The 17,254-nt window shown below is 50.1% G+C and overlaps 23 non-coding genes and 1 pseudogene across 23 annotated transcripts; all 24 read right to left on the bottom strand.

The window, feature by feature from the left end:
* Nucleotides 1-526: 526 nt before the first annotated feature.
* On the bottom strand, nt 527-690 carry LOC134987405 (U1 spliceosomal RNA). The gene has a single exon (XR_010193062.1). It is a non-coding gene; the product is annotated as a U1 spliceosomal RNA (small nuclear RNA).
* Nucleotides 691-842: 152 nt separating this feature from the next.
* LOC134987420 (U1 spliceosomal RNA) lies at nt 843-1,006 on the bottom strand. The gene has a single exon (XR_010193078.1). It is a non-coding gene; the product is annotated as a U1 spliceosomal RNA (small nuclear RNA).
* Nucleotides 1,007-1,680: 674 nt separating this feature from the next.
* LOC134987436 (U1 spliceosomal RNA) lies at nt 1,681-1,843 on the bottom strand. The gene has a single exon (XR_010193094.1). It is a non-coding gene; the product is annotated as a U1 spliceosomal RNA (small nuclear RNA).
* Nucleotides 1,844-1,994: 151 nt separating this feature from the next.
* LOC134987431 (U1 spliceosomal RNA) lies at nt 1,995-2,158 on the bottom strand. Its single transcript, XR_010193088.1, has one exon. It is a non-coding gene; the product is annotated as a U1 spliceosomal RNA (small nuclear RNA).
* Nucleotides 2,159-2,832: 674 nt separating this feature from the next.
* LOC134987455 (U1 spliceosomal RNA) lies at nt 2,833-2,995 on the bottom strand. Its single transcript, XR_010193112.1, has one exon. It is a non-coding gene; the product is annotated as a U1 spliceosomal RNA (small nuclear RNA).
* Nucleotides 2,996-3,147: 152 nt separating this feature from the next.
* On the bottom strand, nt 3,148-3,311 carry LOC134987433 (U1 spliceosomal RNA). The gene has a single exon (XR_010193090.1). It is a non-coding gene; the product is annotated as a U1 spliceosomal RNA (small nuclear RNA).
* A 701-nt stretch (nt 3,312-4,012) lies between these two features.
* Nucleotides 4,013-4,148, bottom strand: LOC134987459 (U1 spliceosomal RNA; annotated as a pseudogene).
* A 152-nt stretch (nt 4,149-4,300) lies between these two features.
* Nucleotides 4,301-4,464, bottom strand: LOC134987413 (U1 spliceosomal RNA). Its single transcript, XR_010193069.1, has one exon. It is a non-coding gene; the product is annotated as a U1 spliceosomal RNA (small nuclear RNA).
* Nucleotides 4,465-5,138: 674 nt separating this feature from the next.
* Nucleotides 5,139-5,301, bottom strand: LOC134987445 (U1 spliceosomal RNA). The gene has a single exon (XR_010193102.1). It is a non-coding gene; the product is annotated as a U1 spliceosomal RNA (small nuclear RNA).
* A 152-nt stretch (nt 5,302-5,453) lies between these two features.
* On the bottom strand, nt 5,454-5,617 carry LOC134987419 (U1 spliceosomal RNA). Its single transcript, XR_010193077.1, has one exon. It is a non-coding gene; the product is annotated as a U1 spliceosomal RNA (small nuclear RNA).
* A 674-nt stretch (nt 5,618-6,291) lies between these two features.
* On the bottom strand, nt 6,292-6,454 carry LOC134987442 (U1 spliceosomal RNA). Its single transcript, XR_010193099.1, has one exon. It is a non-coding gene; the product is annotated as a U1 spliceosomal RNA (small nuclear RNA).
* Nucleotides 6,455-6,606: 152 nt separating this feature from the next.
* Nucleotides 6,607-6,770, bottom strand: LOC134987404 (U1 spliceosomal RNA). The gene has a single exon (XR_010193061.1). It is a non-coding gene; the product is annotated as a U1 spliceosomal RNA (small nuclear RNA).
* Nucleotides 6,771-9,194: 2,424 nt separating this feature from the next.
* Nucleotides 9,195-9,358, bottom strand: LOC134987399 (U1 spliceosomal RNA). Its single transcript, XR_010193060.1, has one exon. It is a non-coding gene; the product is annotated as a U1 spliceosomal RNA (small nuclear RNA).
* A 152-nt stretch (nt 9,359-9,510) lies between these two features.
* LOC134987422 (U1 spliceosomal RNA) lies at nt 9,511-9,674 on the bottom strand. The gene has a single exon (XR_010193080.1). It is a non-coding gene; the product is annotated as a U1 spliceosomal RNA (small nuclear RNA).
* Nucleotides 9,675-10,347: 673 nt separating this feature from the next.
* LOC134987435 (U1 spliceosomal RNA) lies at nt 10,348-10,510 on the bottom strand. The gene has a single exon (XR_010193093.1). It is a non-coding gene; the product is annotated as a U1 spliceosomal RNA (small nuclear RNA).
* A 151-nt stretch (nt 10,511-10,661) lies between these two features.
* On the bottom strand, nt 10,662-10,825 carry LOC134987427 (U1 spliceosomal RNA). Its single transcript, XR_010193085.1, has one exon. It is a non-coding gene; the product is annotated as a U1 spliceosomal RNA (small nuclear RNA).
* A 674-nt stretch (nt 10,826-11,499) lies between these two features.
* On the bottom strand, nt 11,500-11,662 carry LOC134987454 (U1 spliceosomal RNA). The gene has a single exon (XR_010193111.1). It is a non-coding gene; the product is annotated as a U1 spliceosomal RNA (small nuclear RNA).
* A 152-nt stretch (nt 11,663-11,814) lies between these two features.
* On the bottom strand, nt 11,815-11,978 carry LOC134987432 (U1 spliceosomal RNA). Its single transcript, XR_010193089.1, has one exon. It is a non-coding gene; the product is annotated as a U1 spliceosomal RNA (small nuclear RNA).
* A 674-nt stretch (nt 11,979-12,652) lies between these two features.
* Nucleotides 12,653-12,815, bottom strand: LOC134987453 (U1 spliceosomal RNA). The gene has a single exon (XR_010193110.1). It is a non-coding gene; the product is annotated as a U1 spliceosomal RNA (small nuclear RNA).
* A 152-nt stretch (nt 12,816-12,967) lies between these two features.
* LOC134987458 (U1 spliceosomal RNA) lies at nt 12,968-13,131 on the bottom strand. Its single transcript, XR_010193116.1, has one exon. It is a non-coding gene; the product is annotated as a U1 spliceosomal RNA (small nuclear RNA).
* A 674-nt stretch (nt 13,132-13,805) lies between these two features.
* LOC134987444 (U1 spliceosomal RNA) lies at nt 13,806-13,968 on the bottom strand. Its single transcript, XR_010193101.1, has one exon. It is a non-coding gene; the product is annotated as a U1 spliceosomal RNA (small nuclear RNA).
* Nucleotides 13,969-14,120: 152 nt separating this feature from the next.
* On the bottom strand, nt 14,121-14,284 carry LOC134987418 (U1 spliceosomal RNA). The gene has a single exon (XR_010193074.1). It is a non-coding gene; the product is annotated as a U1 spliceosomal RNA (small nuclear RNA).
* A 674-nt stretch (nt 14,285-14,958) lies between these two features.
* On the bottom strand, nt 14,959-15,121 carry LOC134987441 (U1 spliceosomal RNA). Its single transcript, XR_010193098.1, has one exon. It is a non-coding gene; the product is annotated as a U1 spliceosomal RNA (small nuclear RNA).
* Nucleotides 15,122-15,273: 152 nt separating this feature from the next.
* Nucleotides 15,274-15,437, bottom strand: LOC134987446 (U1 spliceosomal RNA). Its single transcript, XR_010193104.1, has one exon. It is a non-coding gene; the product is annotated as a U1 spliceosomal RNA (small nuclear RNA).
* Nucleotides 15,438-17,254: the final 1,817 nt, after the last annotated feature.

Below are 17,254 nucleotides of genomic sequence, written 5' to 3'. Positions count from 1 at the left end.
AAGCTGCCTAATACTGAAGCACCCCCAAACAACAAACCAAATGCAACAACTAGTGCAAGCATTCCTGGGGGAAGGCCTGCCGCAGATGGATTTGCATATGGTGATGTCATCCAAGCAGTGGGTCAAAGTTGGCTTCAACCCTCGTCTGCATATGAAAAGAGAAAAGGGGCGTGCAGGGCATGGTGGCCTTTTGCGGCACTTGGCTGACCCCTAGTTTGCATTAAACACCTCCACCCTCCTTTGGTGTGGGGCTCATGTTGGCTATGCCCCAGCCCCTGAAGCATTCAAGCTGATTTCTTGCAGCAGCTGGGCACTGTAACAGCTCCAGAGCTGCTCTGTAAGGCAAGTAAAAGGGTGTGGGCCCTGCAGCACTACCTGTAGTTCGCATTGTGCGTTGGAAGGCACAAAGTAAGCAGACAGGAGGAGAAGTCAGGATAGTGCGCAAGGGCATAGAAGGGAGCGGCTCAAGAAAAGAGAAGTGGAAACAAACAGCAAACTAGGCTGGAGAGAGACCTGAGACAAAGAGATCTGAATTATACGAGAGCCGACCAGGGGAAACACAAATTATGCAGTCAAGTTTCCCACATTTGGGGAAATCGCAGGAGCAGCACACCTAGAGTGCAATGGGTGAGCCTTGCCCTGGGAGAAGCACCTTCATGATCATAGTATCTCACCTTGGCAGGTAAGTAGGAGTTGGGCTAGAGCTGGGGAGGATCGCTGCTCGGGTACCCCCCTGTAAACTGAAGGAGATCCAACTGAGGCAGCACAAGGGAACTCTCGAAAGAAGAACAAGGCTAGAGGAAAATCTGAGACAAAGAAATCTGACTTTTACCAGAGCTGACCAGAGGAAAGCACAAACACAGTCCCCCACTACCACAAATAATGCAGTCAAGTTTCCCACATTTGGGGAAATCACAGGGGTCAGCATACCCAAAATGCAATGAATGAACCTCACCCTGGGAGAACAATCTTCATGACCATGGTATCTCCTATGCAAAATAAGTATGATTTGGAATAGGGCTGGGGAGGGCCGCTGCTCATGCACATCTCTGTCAAGTAAAGGAGATTCAACTGAGGCAGCACAAGGGAACTCTCATCTGGGGACAACAACTGCAGGGAGAACACATATTTTCAGATGAACATGGGAGGGCAGAAGGCTGCCTAATACTGAAGCACCCCCAAACAACAAACCAAATGCAACAACTAGTGCAAGCATTCCTGGGGGAAGTTCTGCAGAAGACGGATTTGCATACGGTGATGTCATCCAAGCAGTGGGTCAAAGTTGGCTTCAACCCTCATCTGCATATGAAAAGAGAAAAGGAGCGTGCAGGGCATGGCGGCCTTTTGCGGTGCTTGGATGACCCCTAGTTCGCATTAAACACCTCCACCCTCCTTTGGTGTGGGGCTCATGTTGGCCATGCCCCATCCCCTGAAGCATTCAAGCTGATTTCTTGCAGCAGCTGGGCACTGTAACATCTCCAGAGCTGCTCTGTAAGGCAAGTAAAAGGGTGTGGGCCCTGCAGCACTACCTGTAGTTTGCATTGTGCATTGGAAGGCACAAAGTAAGCAGACGGGAGGAGAAGTCAGGATAGTGCACAAGGGTATAGAAGGGAGCGGCTGAAGAAAAGAGAAGTGGAAACAGACAGCAAACTAGGTTGGAGAGAGACCTGAGACAAAGAGATCTGAATTACACGAGAGCCGACCAGGGGAAACACAAATTATGCAGTCAAGTTTCCCACATTTGGGGAAATCGCAGGGGCAGCACACCCAGAGTGCAATGGGTGAGCCTTGCCCTGGGAGAAGCACCTTCATGATCATAGTATCTCACCTGGCAGGTAAGTAGGAGTTGGGCTAGAGCTGGGGAGGGTCTCTGCTTGGGCACCCCCCTGTCAAGTGAAGGAGATCCAACTGAGGCAGCACAAGGGAACTCTCGAAAGAAGAACAAGGCTAGAGGAAGATCTGAACAAAGAAATCTGACTTTTACCAGAGCTGACCAGAGGAAAACACAAACACAGTCCCCCACTACCACAAATAAAGCAGGCGAGTTTCCCACATTTGGGGAAATCACAGGGGTCAGCATACCCATAATGCAATGAATGAACCTCACCCTGGGAGAATAATCTTCATGACCATGGTATCTCCTATGCAAAATAAGTATGATTTGGAATAGGGCTGGGGAGGGCCGCTGCTCATGCACATCTCTGTCAAGTAAAGGAGATTCAACTGAGGCAGCACAAGGGAACTCTCATCTGGGGACAACAACTGCAGGGAGAACACATATTTTCAGATGAACATGGGAGGGCAGAAGGCTGCCTAATACTGAAGCACCCCCAAACAACAAACCAAATGCAACAACTAGTGCAAGCATTCCTGGGGGAAGTTCTGCAGAAGACGGATTTGCATACGGTGATGTCATCCAAGCAGTGGGTCAAAGTTGGCTTCAACCCTCATCTGCATATGAAAAGAGAAAAGGGGCGTGCAGGGCATGGCGGCCTTTTGCGGTGCTTGGATGACCCCTAGTTCGCATTAAACACCTCCACCCTCCTTTGGTGTGGGGCTCATGTTGGCCATGCCCCATCCCCTGAAGCATTCAAGCTGATTTCTTGCAGCAGCTGGGCACTGTAACAGCTCCAGAGCTGCTCTGTAAGGCAAGTAAAAGGGTGTGGGCCCTGCAGCACTACCTGTAGTTTGCATTGTGCATTGGAAGGCACAAAGTAAGCAGACGGGAGGAGAAGTCAGGATAGTGCACAAGGGTATAGAAGGGAGCGGCTGAAGAAAAGAGAAGTGGAAACAGACAGCAAACTAGGCTGGAGAGAGACCTGAGACAAAGAGATCTGAATTATACGAGAGCCGACCAGGGGAAACACAAATTATGCAGTCAAGTTTCCCACATTTGGGGAAATCACAGGAGCAGCACACCCAGAGTACAATGGGTGAGCCTTGCCCTGGGAGAAGCACCTTCATGATCATAGTATCTCACCTGGCAGGTAAGTAGGAGTTGGGCTAGAGCTGGGGAGGGTCGCTGCTCGGGTACCCCCCTGTAAAGTGAAGGAGATCCAACTGAGGCAGCACAAGGGAACTCTCGAAAAAAGAACAAGGCTAAAGGAAAATCTGAGACAAAGAAATCTGACTTTTACCAGAGCTGACCAGAGGAAAGCACAAACACAGTCTCCCACTACCACAAATATTGCAGTCAAGTTTCCCACATTTGGGGAAATCACAGGGGTCAGCATACCCAAAATGCAATGAATGAACCTCACCCTGGGAGAAAAATCTTCATGACCATGGTATCTCCTATGCAAAATAAGTATGATTTGGAATAGGGCTGGGGAGGGCCGCTGCTCATGCACATCTCTGTCAAGTAAAGGAGATTCAACTGAGGCAGCACAAGGGAACTCTCATCTTGGGACAACAACTGCAGGGAGAACATATATTTTCAGATGAACATGGGAGGGCAGAAGGCTGCCTAATACTGAAGCACCCCCAAACAACAAACCAAATGCAACAACTAGTGCAAGCATTCCTGGGGGAAGGCCTGCCGCAGATGGATTTGCATATGGTGATGTCATCCAAGCAGTGGGTCAAAGTTGGCTTCAACCCTCGTCTGCATATGAAAAGAGAAAAGGGGCGTGCAGGGCATGGTGGCCTTTTGCGGCGCTTGGCTGACCCCTAGTTTGCATTAAACACCTCCACCCTCCTTTGGTGTGGGGCTCATGTTGGCTATGCCCCAGCCCCTGAAGCATTCAAGCTGATTTCTTGCAGCAGCTGGGCACTGTAACAGCTCCAGAGCTGCTCTGTAAGGCAAGTAAAAGGGTGTGGGCCCTGCAGCACTACCTGTAGTTTGCATTGTGCATTGGAAGGCACAAAGTAAGCAGACGGGAGGAGAAGTCAGGATAGTGCACAAGGGTATAGAAGGGAGCGGCTGAAGAAAAGAGAAGTGGAAACAGACAGCAAACTAGGCTGGAGAGAGACCTGAGACAAAGAGATCTGAATTATACGAGAGCCGACGAGGGGAAACACAAATTATGCAGTCAAGTTTCCCACATTTGGGGAAATCGCAGGAGCAGCACACCCAGAGTGCAATGGTTGAGCCTTGCCCTGGGAGAAGCACCTTCATGATCATAGTATCTCACCTGGCAGGTAAGTAGGAGTTGGGCTAGAGCTGGGGAGGGTCGCTGCTCGGGTTCCCCCCTGTGAAGTGAAGGAGATCCAACTGAGGCAGCACCAGGGAACTCTCGAAAGAAGAACAAGGCTAGAGGAAGATCTGAGACAAAGAAATCTGACTTTTACCAGAGCTGACCAGAGGAAAGCACAAACACAGTCCCCCACTACCACAAATAATGCAGTCGAGTTTCCCACATTTGGGAAAATCACAGGGGTCAGCATACCCAGAATGCAATGAATGAACCTCACCCTGGGAGAACAATCTTCATGACCATGGTATCTCCTATGCAAAATAAGTATGATTTGGGATAGGGCTGGTGAGGGCAGCTGCTCAGGCACATCTCTGTCAAGTAAAGGAGATTCAACTGAGGCAGCACAAGTGAACTCTCATCTGGGGACAACAACTGCAGGGAGACCACATCTTTTCAGATGAACATGGGAGGGCGGAAGGCTGCCTAATACTGAAGCACCATCAAATATCAAACCATATGCAACAACTAGTACAAGCACTCCTGGGGGAAGGTCTGCAGCAGACGGATTTGCATACGGTGATGTTATCCAAGCAGTGGGCCAAAGTTGACTGGAACCCTCATCTGCATATGAAAAGAGAAAAGGGGCATGCAGGGCATGGCGGCCTTTTGCAGTGCTTGGATGACACCTAGTTCGCATTAAACACCTCCCCCCTCCTTTGGTGTGGGGCTCATGTTGGCCATGCCCCATCCCCTGAAGCATTCAAGCTGATTTCTTGCAGCAGCTGGGCACTGTAACAGCTCCAGAGCTGCTCTGTAAGGCAAGTAAAAGGGTGTGGGCCCTGCAGCACTACCTGTAGTTTGCATTGTGCATTGGAAGGCACAAAGTAAGCAGACGGGAGGAGAAGTCAGGATAGTGCACAAGGGTATAGAAGGGAGCGGCTGAAGAAAAGAGAAGTGGAAACAGACAGCAAACTAGGCTGGAGAGAGACCTGAGACAAATAGATCTGAATTATACGAGAGCCGACCAGGGGAAACACAAATTATGCAGTCAAGTTTCCCACATTTGGGGAAATCGCAGGGGCAGCACACCCAGAGTGCAATGGGTGAGCCTTGCCCTGGGAGAAGCACCTTCATGATCATAGTATCTCACCTGGCAGGTAAGTAGGAGTTGGGCTAGAGCTGGGGAGGGTCGCTGCTCGGGTACCCCCCTGTAAAGTGAAGGAGATCCAACTGAGGCAGCACAATGGAACTCTCGAAAGAAGAACAAGGCTAGAGGAAAATCTGAGACAAAGAAATCTGACTTTTACCAGAGCTGACCAGAGGAAAGCACAAACACAGTCCCCCACTACCACAAATAATGCAGTCAAGTTTCCCACATTTGGGGAAATCACAGGGGTCAGCATACCCAAAATGCAATGAATGAACCTCACCCTGGGAGAACAATCTTCATGACCATGGTATCTCCTATGCAAAATAAGTATGATTTGGAATAGGGCTGGGGAGGGCCGCTGCTCATGCACATCTCTGTCAAGTAAAGGAGATTCAACTGAGGCAGCACAAGGGAACTCTCATCTGGGGACAACAACTGCAGGGAGAACACATATTTTCAGATGAACATGGGAGGGCAGAAGGCTGCCTAATACTGAAGCACCCCCAAACAACAAACCAAATGCAACAACTAGTGCAAGCATTCCTGGGGGAAGTTCTGCAGAAGACGGATTTGCATACGGTGATGTCATCCAAGCAGTGGGTCAAAGTTGGCTTCAACCCTCATCTGCATATGAAAAGAGAAAAGGGGCGTGCAGGGCATGGCGGCCTTTTGCGGTGCTTGGATGACCCCTAGTTCGCATTAAACACCTCCACCCTCCTTTGGTGTGGGGCTCATGTTGGCCATGCCCCATCCCCTGAAGCATTCAAGCTGATTTCTTGCAGCAGCTGGGCACTGTAACAGCTCCAGAGCTGCTCTGTAAGGCAAGTAAAAGGGTGTGGGCCCTGCAGCACTACCTGTAGTTTGCATTGTGCATTGGAAGGCACAAAGTAAGCAGACGGGAGGAGAAGTCAGGATAGTGCACAAGGGTATAGAAGGGAGCGGTTGAAGAAAAGAGAAGTGGAAACAGACAGCAAACTAGGCTGGAGAGAGACCTGAGACAAAGAGATCTGAATTATACGAGAGCCGACCAGGGGAAACACAAATTATGCAGTCAAGTTTCCCACATTTGGGGAAATCGCAGGGGCAGCACACCCAGAGTGCAATGGGTGAGCCTTGCCCTGGGAGAAGCACCTTCATGATCATAGTATCTCACCTGGCAGGTAAGTAGGAGTTGGGCTAGAGCTGGGGAGGGTCGCTGTTCGGGCACCCCCCTGTCAAGTGAAAGAGATCCAACTGAGGCAGCACAAGGGAACTCTCGAAAGAAGAACAAGGCTAGAGGAAGATCTGAGACAAAGAAATCTGACTTTTACCAGAGCTGACCAGAGGAAAGCACAAACACAGTCCCCCACTACCACAAATAATGCAGTCGAGTTTCCCACATTTGGGAAAATCACAGGGGTCAGCATACCCAGAATGCAATGAATGAACCTCACCCTGGGAGAACAATCTTCATGACCATGGTATCTCCTATGCAAAATAAGTATGATTTGGGATAGGGCTGGTGAGGGCCGCTGCTCAGGCACATCTCTGTCAAGTAAAGGAGATTCAACTGAGGCAGCACAAGGGAACTCTCATCTGGGGACAACAACTGCAGGGAGACCACATCTTTTCAGATGAACATGGGAGGGCGGAAGGCTGCCTAATACTGAAGCACCATCAAATATCAAACCATATGCAACAACTAGTACAAGCACTCCTTGGGGAAGGTCTGCAGCAGACGGATTTGCATACGGTGATGTTATCCAAGCAGTGGGCCAAAGTTGACTGGAACCCTCATCTGCATATGAAAAGAGAAAAGGGGCATGCAGGGCATGGCGGCCTTTTGCAGTGCTTGGATGACCCCTAGTTCGCATTAAACACCCCCACCCTCCTTTGGTGTGGGGCTCATGTTGGCCATGCCCCATCCCCTGAAGCATTCAAGCTGATTTCTTGCAGCAGCTGGGCACTGTAACAGCTCCAGAGCTGTTCTGTAAGGCAAGTAAAAGGGTGTGGGCCCTGCAGCACCACCTGTTGTTCGCATTGTGCGTTGGAAGGCACAAATTAAGCAGACGGGAGGAGAAGTCAGGATAGTGCGCAAGGGCATACTTTTCTCTTAGTCCGGGGGCAAGGCTTCAAAATGGGGTCTGCAACGGAGGAGACACAGGGGGCGTGGTCACAGCAGCTTTTCTCTACAGCCTGCACCAGCAGGAGCCTACACCATTTTTTATGATCACGCTGAACTGCAGTGCGACTGCAATTACAGCATGGTCAAGAAGGGAGGCGTCATGCTGGGTGGCCATGCCCTGTCACTGTGCAGGAGCCAGCACAGCTCACACACTAGTCCCCGGGTGCAGCCCCCAACCCCCGGGACACCCGGAGCAACAAAATGTAGATTCAGGCCACCAGGCCACGCCCCTACCTATGAAACCATGCCTCCTTTTTACCATTGCGCTGTTTATCTGCGCGCACTGCATTACAATCTCCCTCGCCACCTTTCTGGGTGTCACCAGTGATAGTGACACCTCTGCCATGCTTGTAGCAGCTGGTCCTAAGATCTACGCCTCAAGCCCTGAGTGTTTGCCCTTGTGACTTGTTGATCATCATAGCGAAGCAGATGCTTACAGAAAACTGCAGGGGCTTAGATTGAAAATAAAAAAATTGATGGGTATAAGGTAGAGAGGAGCGGGTTCGGTTCTCCGAGAACCGAATTCCCCACGAACTCCACGTGGTTTACACTGGTCCGAGGCAGGCTCGGTTGTTCCCGCCTGACTCGGAAAACCTGAACAAGGGAAAATGTCATCATCCCGCTGTCGGATTCTTGCGAGATTCGGATTCCATATAAAGAGCTGCGCGTTGCTGCCATTTTTACTCGTGCATTGAAGAGAGAGCGGAGAGGACGTGGCTATGTTCTCTCAGTGGAAATCTCAATATCAGTGCTCAGTATCAGTGGTTACTTATTGCTGCTCAGTAATACTAGTAGTGTGTCTCTCCTGCTCAGTGTCAGTTCTCAGTAGTATCCTCATCAGTGCTCAGTATCACTGCTCATTGTCTTGTGCTGCATTGTGGTGCTCAGCATACTACAGTACATTACTAATAGTCCAGTGCTGCATCTTGCTGCTCAGTGTCAGTTCTAGTATCCTCATCAGTGCTCACTATCACTGCTCATTGCATTGTGGTGTTCTGTATACTACAGTAACATAGTAATATAGTATATATAGAGGAGCGGGTTCGGTTCTCCGAGAACCGAATTCCCGACGAACTCCACGTGGTTTACACTGGTCCGTGGCAGGCTCGGTTGTTCCCGCCTGACTCGGAAAACCTGAACAAGGGAAAATGTCATCATCCCGCTGTCGGATTCTCGCGAGATTCGGATTCCATATAAAGAGCTGCGCGTTGCCGCCATTTTTACTCGTGCATTGAAGAGAGAGCGGAGAGGACGTGGCTATGTTCTCTCAGTGGAAATCTCAATATCAGTGCCCAGTATCAGTGGTTACTTATTGCTGCTCAGTAATACTAGTAGTGTGTCTCTCCTGCTCAGTGTCAGTTCTCAGTAGTATCCTCATCAGTGCTCAGTATCACTGCTCATTGTCTTGTGCTGCATTGTGGTGCTCAGCATACAACAGTACATTACTAATAGTCCAGTGCTGCATCTTGCTGCTCATGTTGGCTATGCCCCAGCCCCTGAAGCATTCAAGCTGATTTCTTGCAGCAGCTGGGCACTGTAACAGCTCCAGAGCTGCTCTGTAAGGCAAGTAAAAGGGTGTTGGCCCTGCAGCACTACCTGTAGTTTGCATTGTGCATTGGAAGGCACAAAGTAAGCAGACAGGAGAAGTCAGGAGAGTGCACAAGGGCATAGAAGGCAGGGGCTCAAGAAAAGAGAAGTGGAAACAGACAGCAAACTAGGCTGGAGAGAGACCTGAGACAAAGAGATCTGAATTATACGAGTAGCCGACCAGAGGAAACACAAATTATGCAGTCAAGTGTCCCACATTTGGGGAAATCGTAGGAGCAGCACACCCAGAGTGCAATGGGTGAGCCTTGCCCTGGTAGAAGCACCTTCCTGATCATAGTATCTCACTTGGCAGGTAAGTAGGAGTTGGGCTTGAGCTGGGGAGGGTCGCTGCTCGGGCACCCCCCTGTCAAGTGAAGGAGATCCAACTGAGGCAGCACAAGGAAACTCTCAAAAAAAGAACAAGGCTAGAGGAAGATCTGAGACAAAGAAATCTGACTTTTACCAGAGCTGACCAGAGGAAAGCACAAACACAGTCCCCCACTACCACAAATAATGCAGTCGAGTTTCCCACATTTGGGGAAATCACAGGGGTCAGCATACCCAGAATGCAATGAATGAACCTCACCCTGGGAGAACAATCTTCATGACCATGGTATCTCCTATGCAAAATAAGTATGATTTGGGATAGGGCTGGGGAGGGCCGCTGCTCAGGCACATCTCTTTCAAGTAAAGGAGATTCAACTGAGGCAGCACAAGGGAACTCTCATCTGGGGACAACAACTGCAGGGAGAACACATATTTTCAGATGAACATGGGAGAGCTGAAGGCTGCCTAATACTGAAGCACCCCAAACAACAAACCAAATGCAACAACTAGTACAAGCATTCCTGGGGGAAGGTCTGCAGAAGACGGATTTGCATACGGTGATGTCATCCAAGCAGTGGGCCAAAGTTGGCTTCAACCCTCATCTGCATATGAAAAGAGAAAAGGAGCGTGCAGGGCATGGCGGCCTTTTGCGGTGCTTGGATGACCCCTAGTTCGCATTAAACACCTCCACCCTCCTTTGGTGTGGGGCTCATGTTGGCCATGCCCCATCCCCTGAAGCATTCAAGCTGATTTCTTGCAGCAGCTGGGCACTGTAACATCTCCAGAGCTGCTCTGTAAGGCAAGTAAAAGGGTGTGGGCCCTGCAGCACTACCTGTAGTTTGCATTGTGCATTGGAAGGCACAAAGTAAGCAGACGGGAGGAGAAGTCAGGATAGTGCACAAGGGTATAGAAGGGAGCGGCTGAAGAAAAGAGAAGTGGAAACAGACAGCAAACTAGGTTGGAGAGAGACCTGAGACAAAGAGATCTGAATTACACGAGAGCCGACCAGGGGAAACACAAATTATGCAGTCAAGTTTCCCACATTTGGGGAAATCGCAGGGGCAGCACACCCAGAGTGCAATGGGTGAGCCTTGCCCTGGGAGAAGCACCTTCATGATCATAGTATCTCACCTGGCAGGTAAGTAGGAGTTGGGCTAGAGCTGGGGAGGGTCTCTGCTTGGGCACCCCCCTGTCAAGTGAAGGAGATCCAACTGAGGCAGCACAAGGGAACTCTCGAAAGAAGAACAAGGCTAGAGGAAGATCTGAACAAAGAAATCTGACTTTTACCAGAGCTGACCAGAGGAAAACACAAACACAGTCCCCCACTACCACAAATAAAGCAGTCGAGTTTCCCACATTTGGGGAAATCACAGGGGTCAGCATACCCATAATGCAATGAATGAACCTCACCCTGGGAGAATAATCTTCATGACCATGGTATCTCCTATGCAAAATAAGTATGATTTGGGATAGAGCTGGGGAGGGCCGCTGCTCAGGCACATCTCTGTCAAGTAAAGGAGATTCAACTGAGGCAGCACAAGGGAACTCTCATCTGGGGACAACAACTGCAGGGAGAACACATATTTTCAGATGAACATGGGAGGGCAGAAGGCTGCCTAATACTGAAGCACCCCCAAACAACAAACCAAATGCAACAACTAGTGCAAGCATTCCTGGGGGAAGTTCTGCAGAAGACGGATTTGCATACGGTGATGTCATCCAAGCAGTGGGTCAAAGTTGGCTTCAACCCTCATCTGCATATGAAAAGAGAAAAGGGGCGTGCAGGGCATGGCGGCCTTTTGCGGTGCTTGGATGACCCCTAGTTCGCATTAAACACCTCCACCCTCCTTTGGTGTGGGGCTCATGTTGGCCATGCCCCATCCCCTGAAGCATTCAAGCTGATTTCTTGCAGCAGCTGGGCACTGTAACAGCTCCAGAGCTGCTCTGTAAGGCAAGTAAAAGGGTGTGGGCCCTGCAGCACTACCTGTAGTTTGCATTGTGCATTGGAAGGCACAAAGTAAGCAGACGGGAGGAGAAGTCAGGATAGTGCACAAGGGTATAGAAGGGAGCGGCTGAAGAAAAGAGAAGTGGAAACAGACAGCAAACTAGGCTGGAGAGAGACCTGAGACAAAGAGATCTGAATTATACGAGAGCCGACCAGGGGAAACACAAATTATGCAGTCAAGTTTCCCACATTTGGGGAAATCACAGGAGCAGCACACCCAGAGTACAATGGGTGAGCCTTGCCCTGGGAGAAGCACCTTCATGATCATAGTATCTCACCTGGCAGGTAAGTAGGAGTTGGGCTAGAGCTGGGGAGGGTCGCTGCTCGGGTACCCCCCTGTAAAGTGAAGGAGATCCAACTGAGGCAGCACAAGGGAACTCTCGAAAAAAGAACAAGGCTAAAGGAAAATCTGAGACAAAGAAATCTGACTTTTACCAGAGCTGACCAGAGGAAAGCACAAACACAGTCTCCCACTACCACAAATATTGCAGTCAAGTTTCCCACATTTGGGGAAATCACAGGGGTCAGCATACCCAAAATGCAATGAATGAACCTCACCCTGGGAGAAAAATCTTCATGACCATGGTATCTCCTATGCAAAATAAGTATGATTTGGAATAGGGCTGGGGAGGGCCGCTGCTCATGCACATCTCTGTCAAGTAAAGGAGATTCAACTGAGGCAGCACAAGGGAACTCTCATCTTGGGACAACAACTGCAGGGAGAACATATATTTTCAGATGAACATGGGAGGGCAGAAGGCTGCTTAATACTGAAGCACCCCCAAACAACAAACCAAATGCAACAACTAGTGCAAGCATTCCTGGGGGAAGGCCTGCCGCAGATGGATTTGCATATGGTGATGTCATCCAAGCAGTGGGTCAAAGTTGGCTTCAACCCTCGTCTGCATATGAAAAGAGAAAAGGGGCGTGCAGGGCATGGTGGCCTTTTGCGGCGCTTGGCTGACCCCTAGTTTGCATTAAACACCTCCACCCTCCTTTGGTGTGGGGCTCATGTTGGCTATGCCCCAGCCCCTGAAGCATTCAAGCTGATTTCTTGCAGCAGCTGGGCACTGTAACAGCTCCAGAGCTGCTCTGTAAGGCAAGTAAAAGGGTGTGGGCCCTGCAGCACTACCTGTAGTTTGCATTGTGCATTGGAAGGCACAAAGTAAGCAGACGGGAGGAGAAGTCAGGATAGTGCACAAGGGTATAGAAGGGAGCGGCTGAAGAAAAGAGAAGTGGAAACAGACAGCAAACTAGGCTGGAGAGAGACCTGAGACAAAGAGATCTGAATTATACGAGAGCCGACCAGGGGAAACACAAATTATGCAGTCAAGTTTCCCACATTTGGGGAAATCGCAGGAGCAGCACACCCAGAGTGCAATGGTTGAGCCTTGCCCTGGGAGAAGCACCTTCATGATCATAGTATCTCACCTGGCAGGTAAGTAGGAGTTGGGCTAGAGCTGGGGAGGGTCGCTGCTCGGGTTCCCCCCTGTGAAGTGAAGGAGATCCAACTGAGGCAGCACCAGGGAACTCTCGAAAGAAGAACAAGGCTAGAGGAAGATCTGAGACAAAGAAATCTGACTTTTACCAGAGCTGACCAGAGGAAAGCACAAACACAGTCCCCCACTACCACAAATAATGCAGTCGAGTTTCCCACATTTGGGAAAATCACAGGGGTCAGCATACCCAGAATGCAATGAATGAACCTCACCCTGGGAGAACAATCTTCATGACCATGGTATCTCCTATGCAAAATAAGTATGATTTGGGATAGGGCTGGTGAGGGCAGCTGCTCAGGCACATCTCTGTCAAGTAAAGGAGATTCAACTGAGGCAGCACAAGTGAACTCTCATCTGGGGACAACAACTGCAGGGAGACCACATCTTTTCAGATGAACATGGGAGGGCGGAAGGCTGCCTAATACTGAAGCACCATCAAATATCAAACCATATGCAACAACTAGTACAAGCACTCCTGGGGGAAGGTCTGCAGCAGACGGATTTGCATACGGTGATGTTATCCAAGCAGTGGGCCAAAGTTGACTGGAACCCTCATCTGCATATGAAAAGAGAAAAGGGGCATGCAGGGCATGGCGGCCTTTTGCAGTGCTTGGATGACCCCTAGTTCGCATTAAACACCTCCCCCCTCCTTTGGTGTGGGGCTCATGTTGGCCATGCCCCATCCCCTGAAGCATTCAAGCTGATTTCTTGCAGCAGCTGGGCACTGTAACAGCTCCAGAGCTGCTCTGTAAGGCAAGTAAAAGGGTGTGGGCCCTGCAGCACTACCTGTAGTTTGCATTGTGCATTGGAAGGCACAAAGTAAGCAGACGGGAGGAGAAGTCAGGATAGTGCACAAGGGTATAGAAGGGAGCGGCTGAAGAAAAGAGAAGTGGAAACAGACAGCAAACTAGGCTGGAGAGAGACCTGAGACAAATAGATCTGAATTATACGAGAGCCGACCAGGGGAAACACAAATTATGCAGTCAAGTTTCCCACATTTGGGGAAATCGCAGGGGCAGCACACCCAGAGTGCAATGGGTGAGCCTTGCCCTGGGAGAAGCACCTTCATGATCATAGTATCTCACCTGGCAGGTAAGTAGGAGTTGGGCTAGAGCTGGGGAGGGTCGCTGCTCGGGTACCCCCCTGTAAAGTGAAGGAGATCCAACTGAGGCAGCACAATGGAACTCTCGAAAGAAGAACAAGGCTAGAGGAAAATCTGAGACAAAGAAATCTGACTTTTACCAGAGCTGACCAGAGGAAAGCACAAACACAGTCCCCCACTACCACAAATAATGCAGTCAAGTTTCCCACATTTGGGGAAATCACAGGGGTCAGCATACCCAAAATGCAATGAATGAACCTCACCCTGGGAGAACAATCTTCATGACCATGGTATCTCCTATGCAAAATAAGTATGATTTGGAATAGGGCTGGGGAGGGCCGCTGCTCATGCACATCTCTGTCAAGTAAAGGAGATTCAACTGAGGCAGCACAAGGGAACTCTCATCTGGGGACAACAACTGCAGGGAGAACACATATTTTCAGATGAACATGGGAGGGCAGAAGGCTGCCTAATACTGAAGCACCCCCAAACAACAAACCAAATGCAACAACTAGTGCAAGCATTCCTGGGGGAAGTTCTGCAGAAGACGGATTTGCATACGGTGATGTCATCCAAGCAGTGGGTCAAAGTTGGCTTCAACCCTCATCTGCATATGAAAAGAGAAAAGGGGCGTGCAGGGCATGGCGGCCTTTTGCGGTGCTTGGATGACCCCTAGTTCGCATTAAACACCTCCACCCTCCTTTGGTGTGGGGCTCATGTTGGCCATGCCCCATCCCCTGAAGCATTCAAGCTGATTTCTTGCAGCAGCTGGGCACTGTAACAGCTCCAGAGCTGCTCTGTAAGGCAAGTAAAAGGGTGTGGGCCCTGCAGCACTACCTGTAGTTTGCATTGTGCATTGGAAGGCACAAAGTAAGCAGACGGGAGGAGAAGTCAGGATAGTGCACAAGGGTATAGAAGGGAGCGGTTGAAGAAAAGAGAAGTGGAAACAGACAGCAAACTAGGCTGGAGAGAGACCTGAGACAAAGAGATCTGAATTATACGAGAGCCGACCAGGGGAAACACAAATTATGCAGTCAAGTTTCCCACATTTGGGGAAATCGCAGGGGCAGCACACCCAGAGTGCAATGGGTGAGCCTTGCCCTGGGAGAAGCACCTTCATGATCATAGTATCTCACCTGGCAGGTAAGTAGGAGTTGGGCTAGAGCTGGGGAGGGTCGCTGTTCGGGCACCCCCCTGTCAAGTGAAAGAGATCCAACTGAGGCAGCACAAGGGAACTCTCGAAAGAAGAACAAGGCTAGAGGAAGATCTGAGACAAAGAAATCTGACTTTTACCAGAGCTGACCAGAGGAAAGCACAAACACAGTCCCCCACTACCACAAATAATGCAGTCGAGTTTCCCACATTTGGGAAAATCACAGGGGTCAGCATACCCAGAATGCAATGAATGAACCTCACCCTGGGAGAACAATCTTCATGACCATGGTATCTCCTATGCAAAATAAGTATGATTTGGGATAGGGCTGGTGAGGGCCGCTGCTTAGGCACATCTCTGTCAAGTAAAGGAGATTCAACTGAGGCAGCACAAGGGAACTCTCATCTGGGGACAACAACTGCAGGGAGACCACATCTTTTCAGATGAACATGGGAGGGCGGAAGGCTGCCTAATACTGAAGCACCATCAAATATCAAACCATATGCAACAACTAGTACAAGCACTCCTTGGGGAAGGTCTGCAGCAGACGGATTTGCATACGGTGATGTTATCCAAGCAGTGGGCCAAAGTTGACTGGAACCCTCATCTGCATATGAAAAGAGAAAAGGGGCATGCAGGGCATGGCGGCCTTTTGCAGTGCTTGGATGACCCCTAGTTCGCATTAAACACCCCCACCCTCCTTTGGTGTGGGGCTCATGTTGGCCATGCCCCATCCCCTGAAGCATTCAAGCTGATTTCTTGCAGCAGCTGGGCACTGTAACAGCTCCAGAGCTGTTCTGTAAGGCAAGTAAAAGGGTGTGGGCCCTGCAGCACCACCTGTTGTTCGCATTGTGCGTTGGAAGGCACAAATTAAGCAGACGGGAGGAGAAGTCAGGATAGTGCGCAAGGGCATACTTTTCTCTTAGTCCGGGGGCAAGGCTTCAAAATGGGGTCTGCAACGGAGGAGACACAGGGGGCGTGGTCACAGCAGCTTTTCTCTACAGCCTGCACCAGCAGGAGCCTACACCATTTTTTATGATCACGCTGAACTGCAGTGCGACTGCAATTACAGCATGGTCAAGAAGGGAGGCGTCATGCTGGGTGGCCATGCCCTGTCACTGTGCAGGAGCCAGCACAGCTCACACACTAGTCCCCGGGTGCAGCCCCCAACCCCCGGGACACCCGGAGCAACAAAATGTAGATTCAGGCCACCAGGCCACGCCCCTACCTATGAAACCATGCCTCCTTTTTACCATTGCGCTGTTTATCTGCGCGCACTGCATTACAATCTCCCTCGCCACCTTTCTGGGTGTCACCAGTGATAGTGACACCTCTGCCATGCTTGTAGCAGCTGGTCCTAAGATCTACGCCTCAAGCCCTGAGTGTTTGCCCTTGTGACTTGTTGATCATCATAGCGAAGCAGATGCTTACAGAAAACTGCAGGGGCTTAGATTGAAAATAAAAAAATTGATGGGTATAAGGTAGAGAGGAGCGGGTTCGGTTCTCCGAGAACCGAATTCCCCACGAACTCCACGTGGTTTACACTGGTCCGAGGCAGGCTCGGTTGTTCCCGCCTGACTCGGAAAACCTGAACAAGGGAAAATGTCATCATCCCGCTGTCGGATTCTTGCGAGATTCGGATTCCATATAAAGAGCTGCGCGTTGCTGCCATTTTTACTCGTGCATTGAAGAGAGAGCGGAGAGGACGTGGCTATGTTCTCTCAGTGGAAATCTCAATATCAGTGCTCAGTATCAGTGGTTACTTATTGCTGCTCAGTAATACTAGTAGTGTGTCTCTCCTGCTCAGTGTCAGTTCTCAGTAGTATCCTCATCAGTGCTCAGTATCACTGCTCATTGTCTTGTGCTGCATTGTGGTGCTCAGCATACTACAGTACATTACTAATAGTCCAGTGCTGCATCTTGCTGCTCAGTGTCAGTTCTAGTATCCTCATCAGTGCTCACTATCACTGCTCATTGCATTGTGGTGTTCTGTATACTACAGTAACATAGTAATATAGTATATATAGAGGAGCGGGTTCGGTACTCCGAGAACCGAATTCCCGACGAACTCCACGTGGTTTACACTGGTCCGTGGCAGGCTCGGTTGTTCCCGCCTGACTCGGAAAACCTG

This window comes from Pseudophryne corroboree, unplaced genomic scaffold (assembly GCF_028390025.1).
Source record: "Pseudophryne corroboree isolate aPseCor3 unplaced genomic scaffold, aPseCor3.hap2 scaffold_1003, whole genome shotgun sequence".
NCBI lineage: Eukaryota > Metazoa > Chordata > Amphibia > Anura > Myobatrachidae > Pseudophryne > Pseudophryne corroboree.
This window is presented reverse-complemented; position numbering and strand designations above follow the sequence as displayed.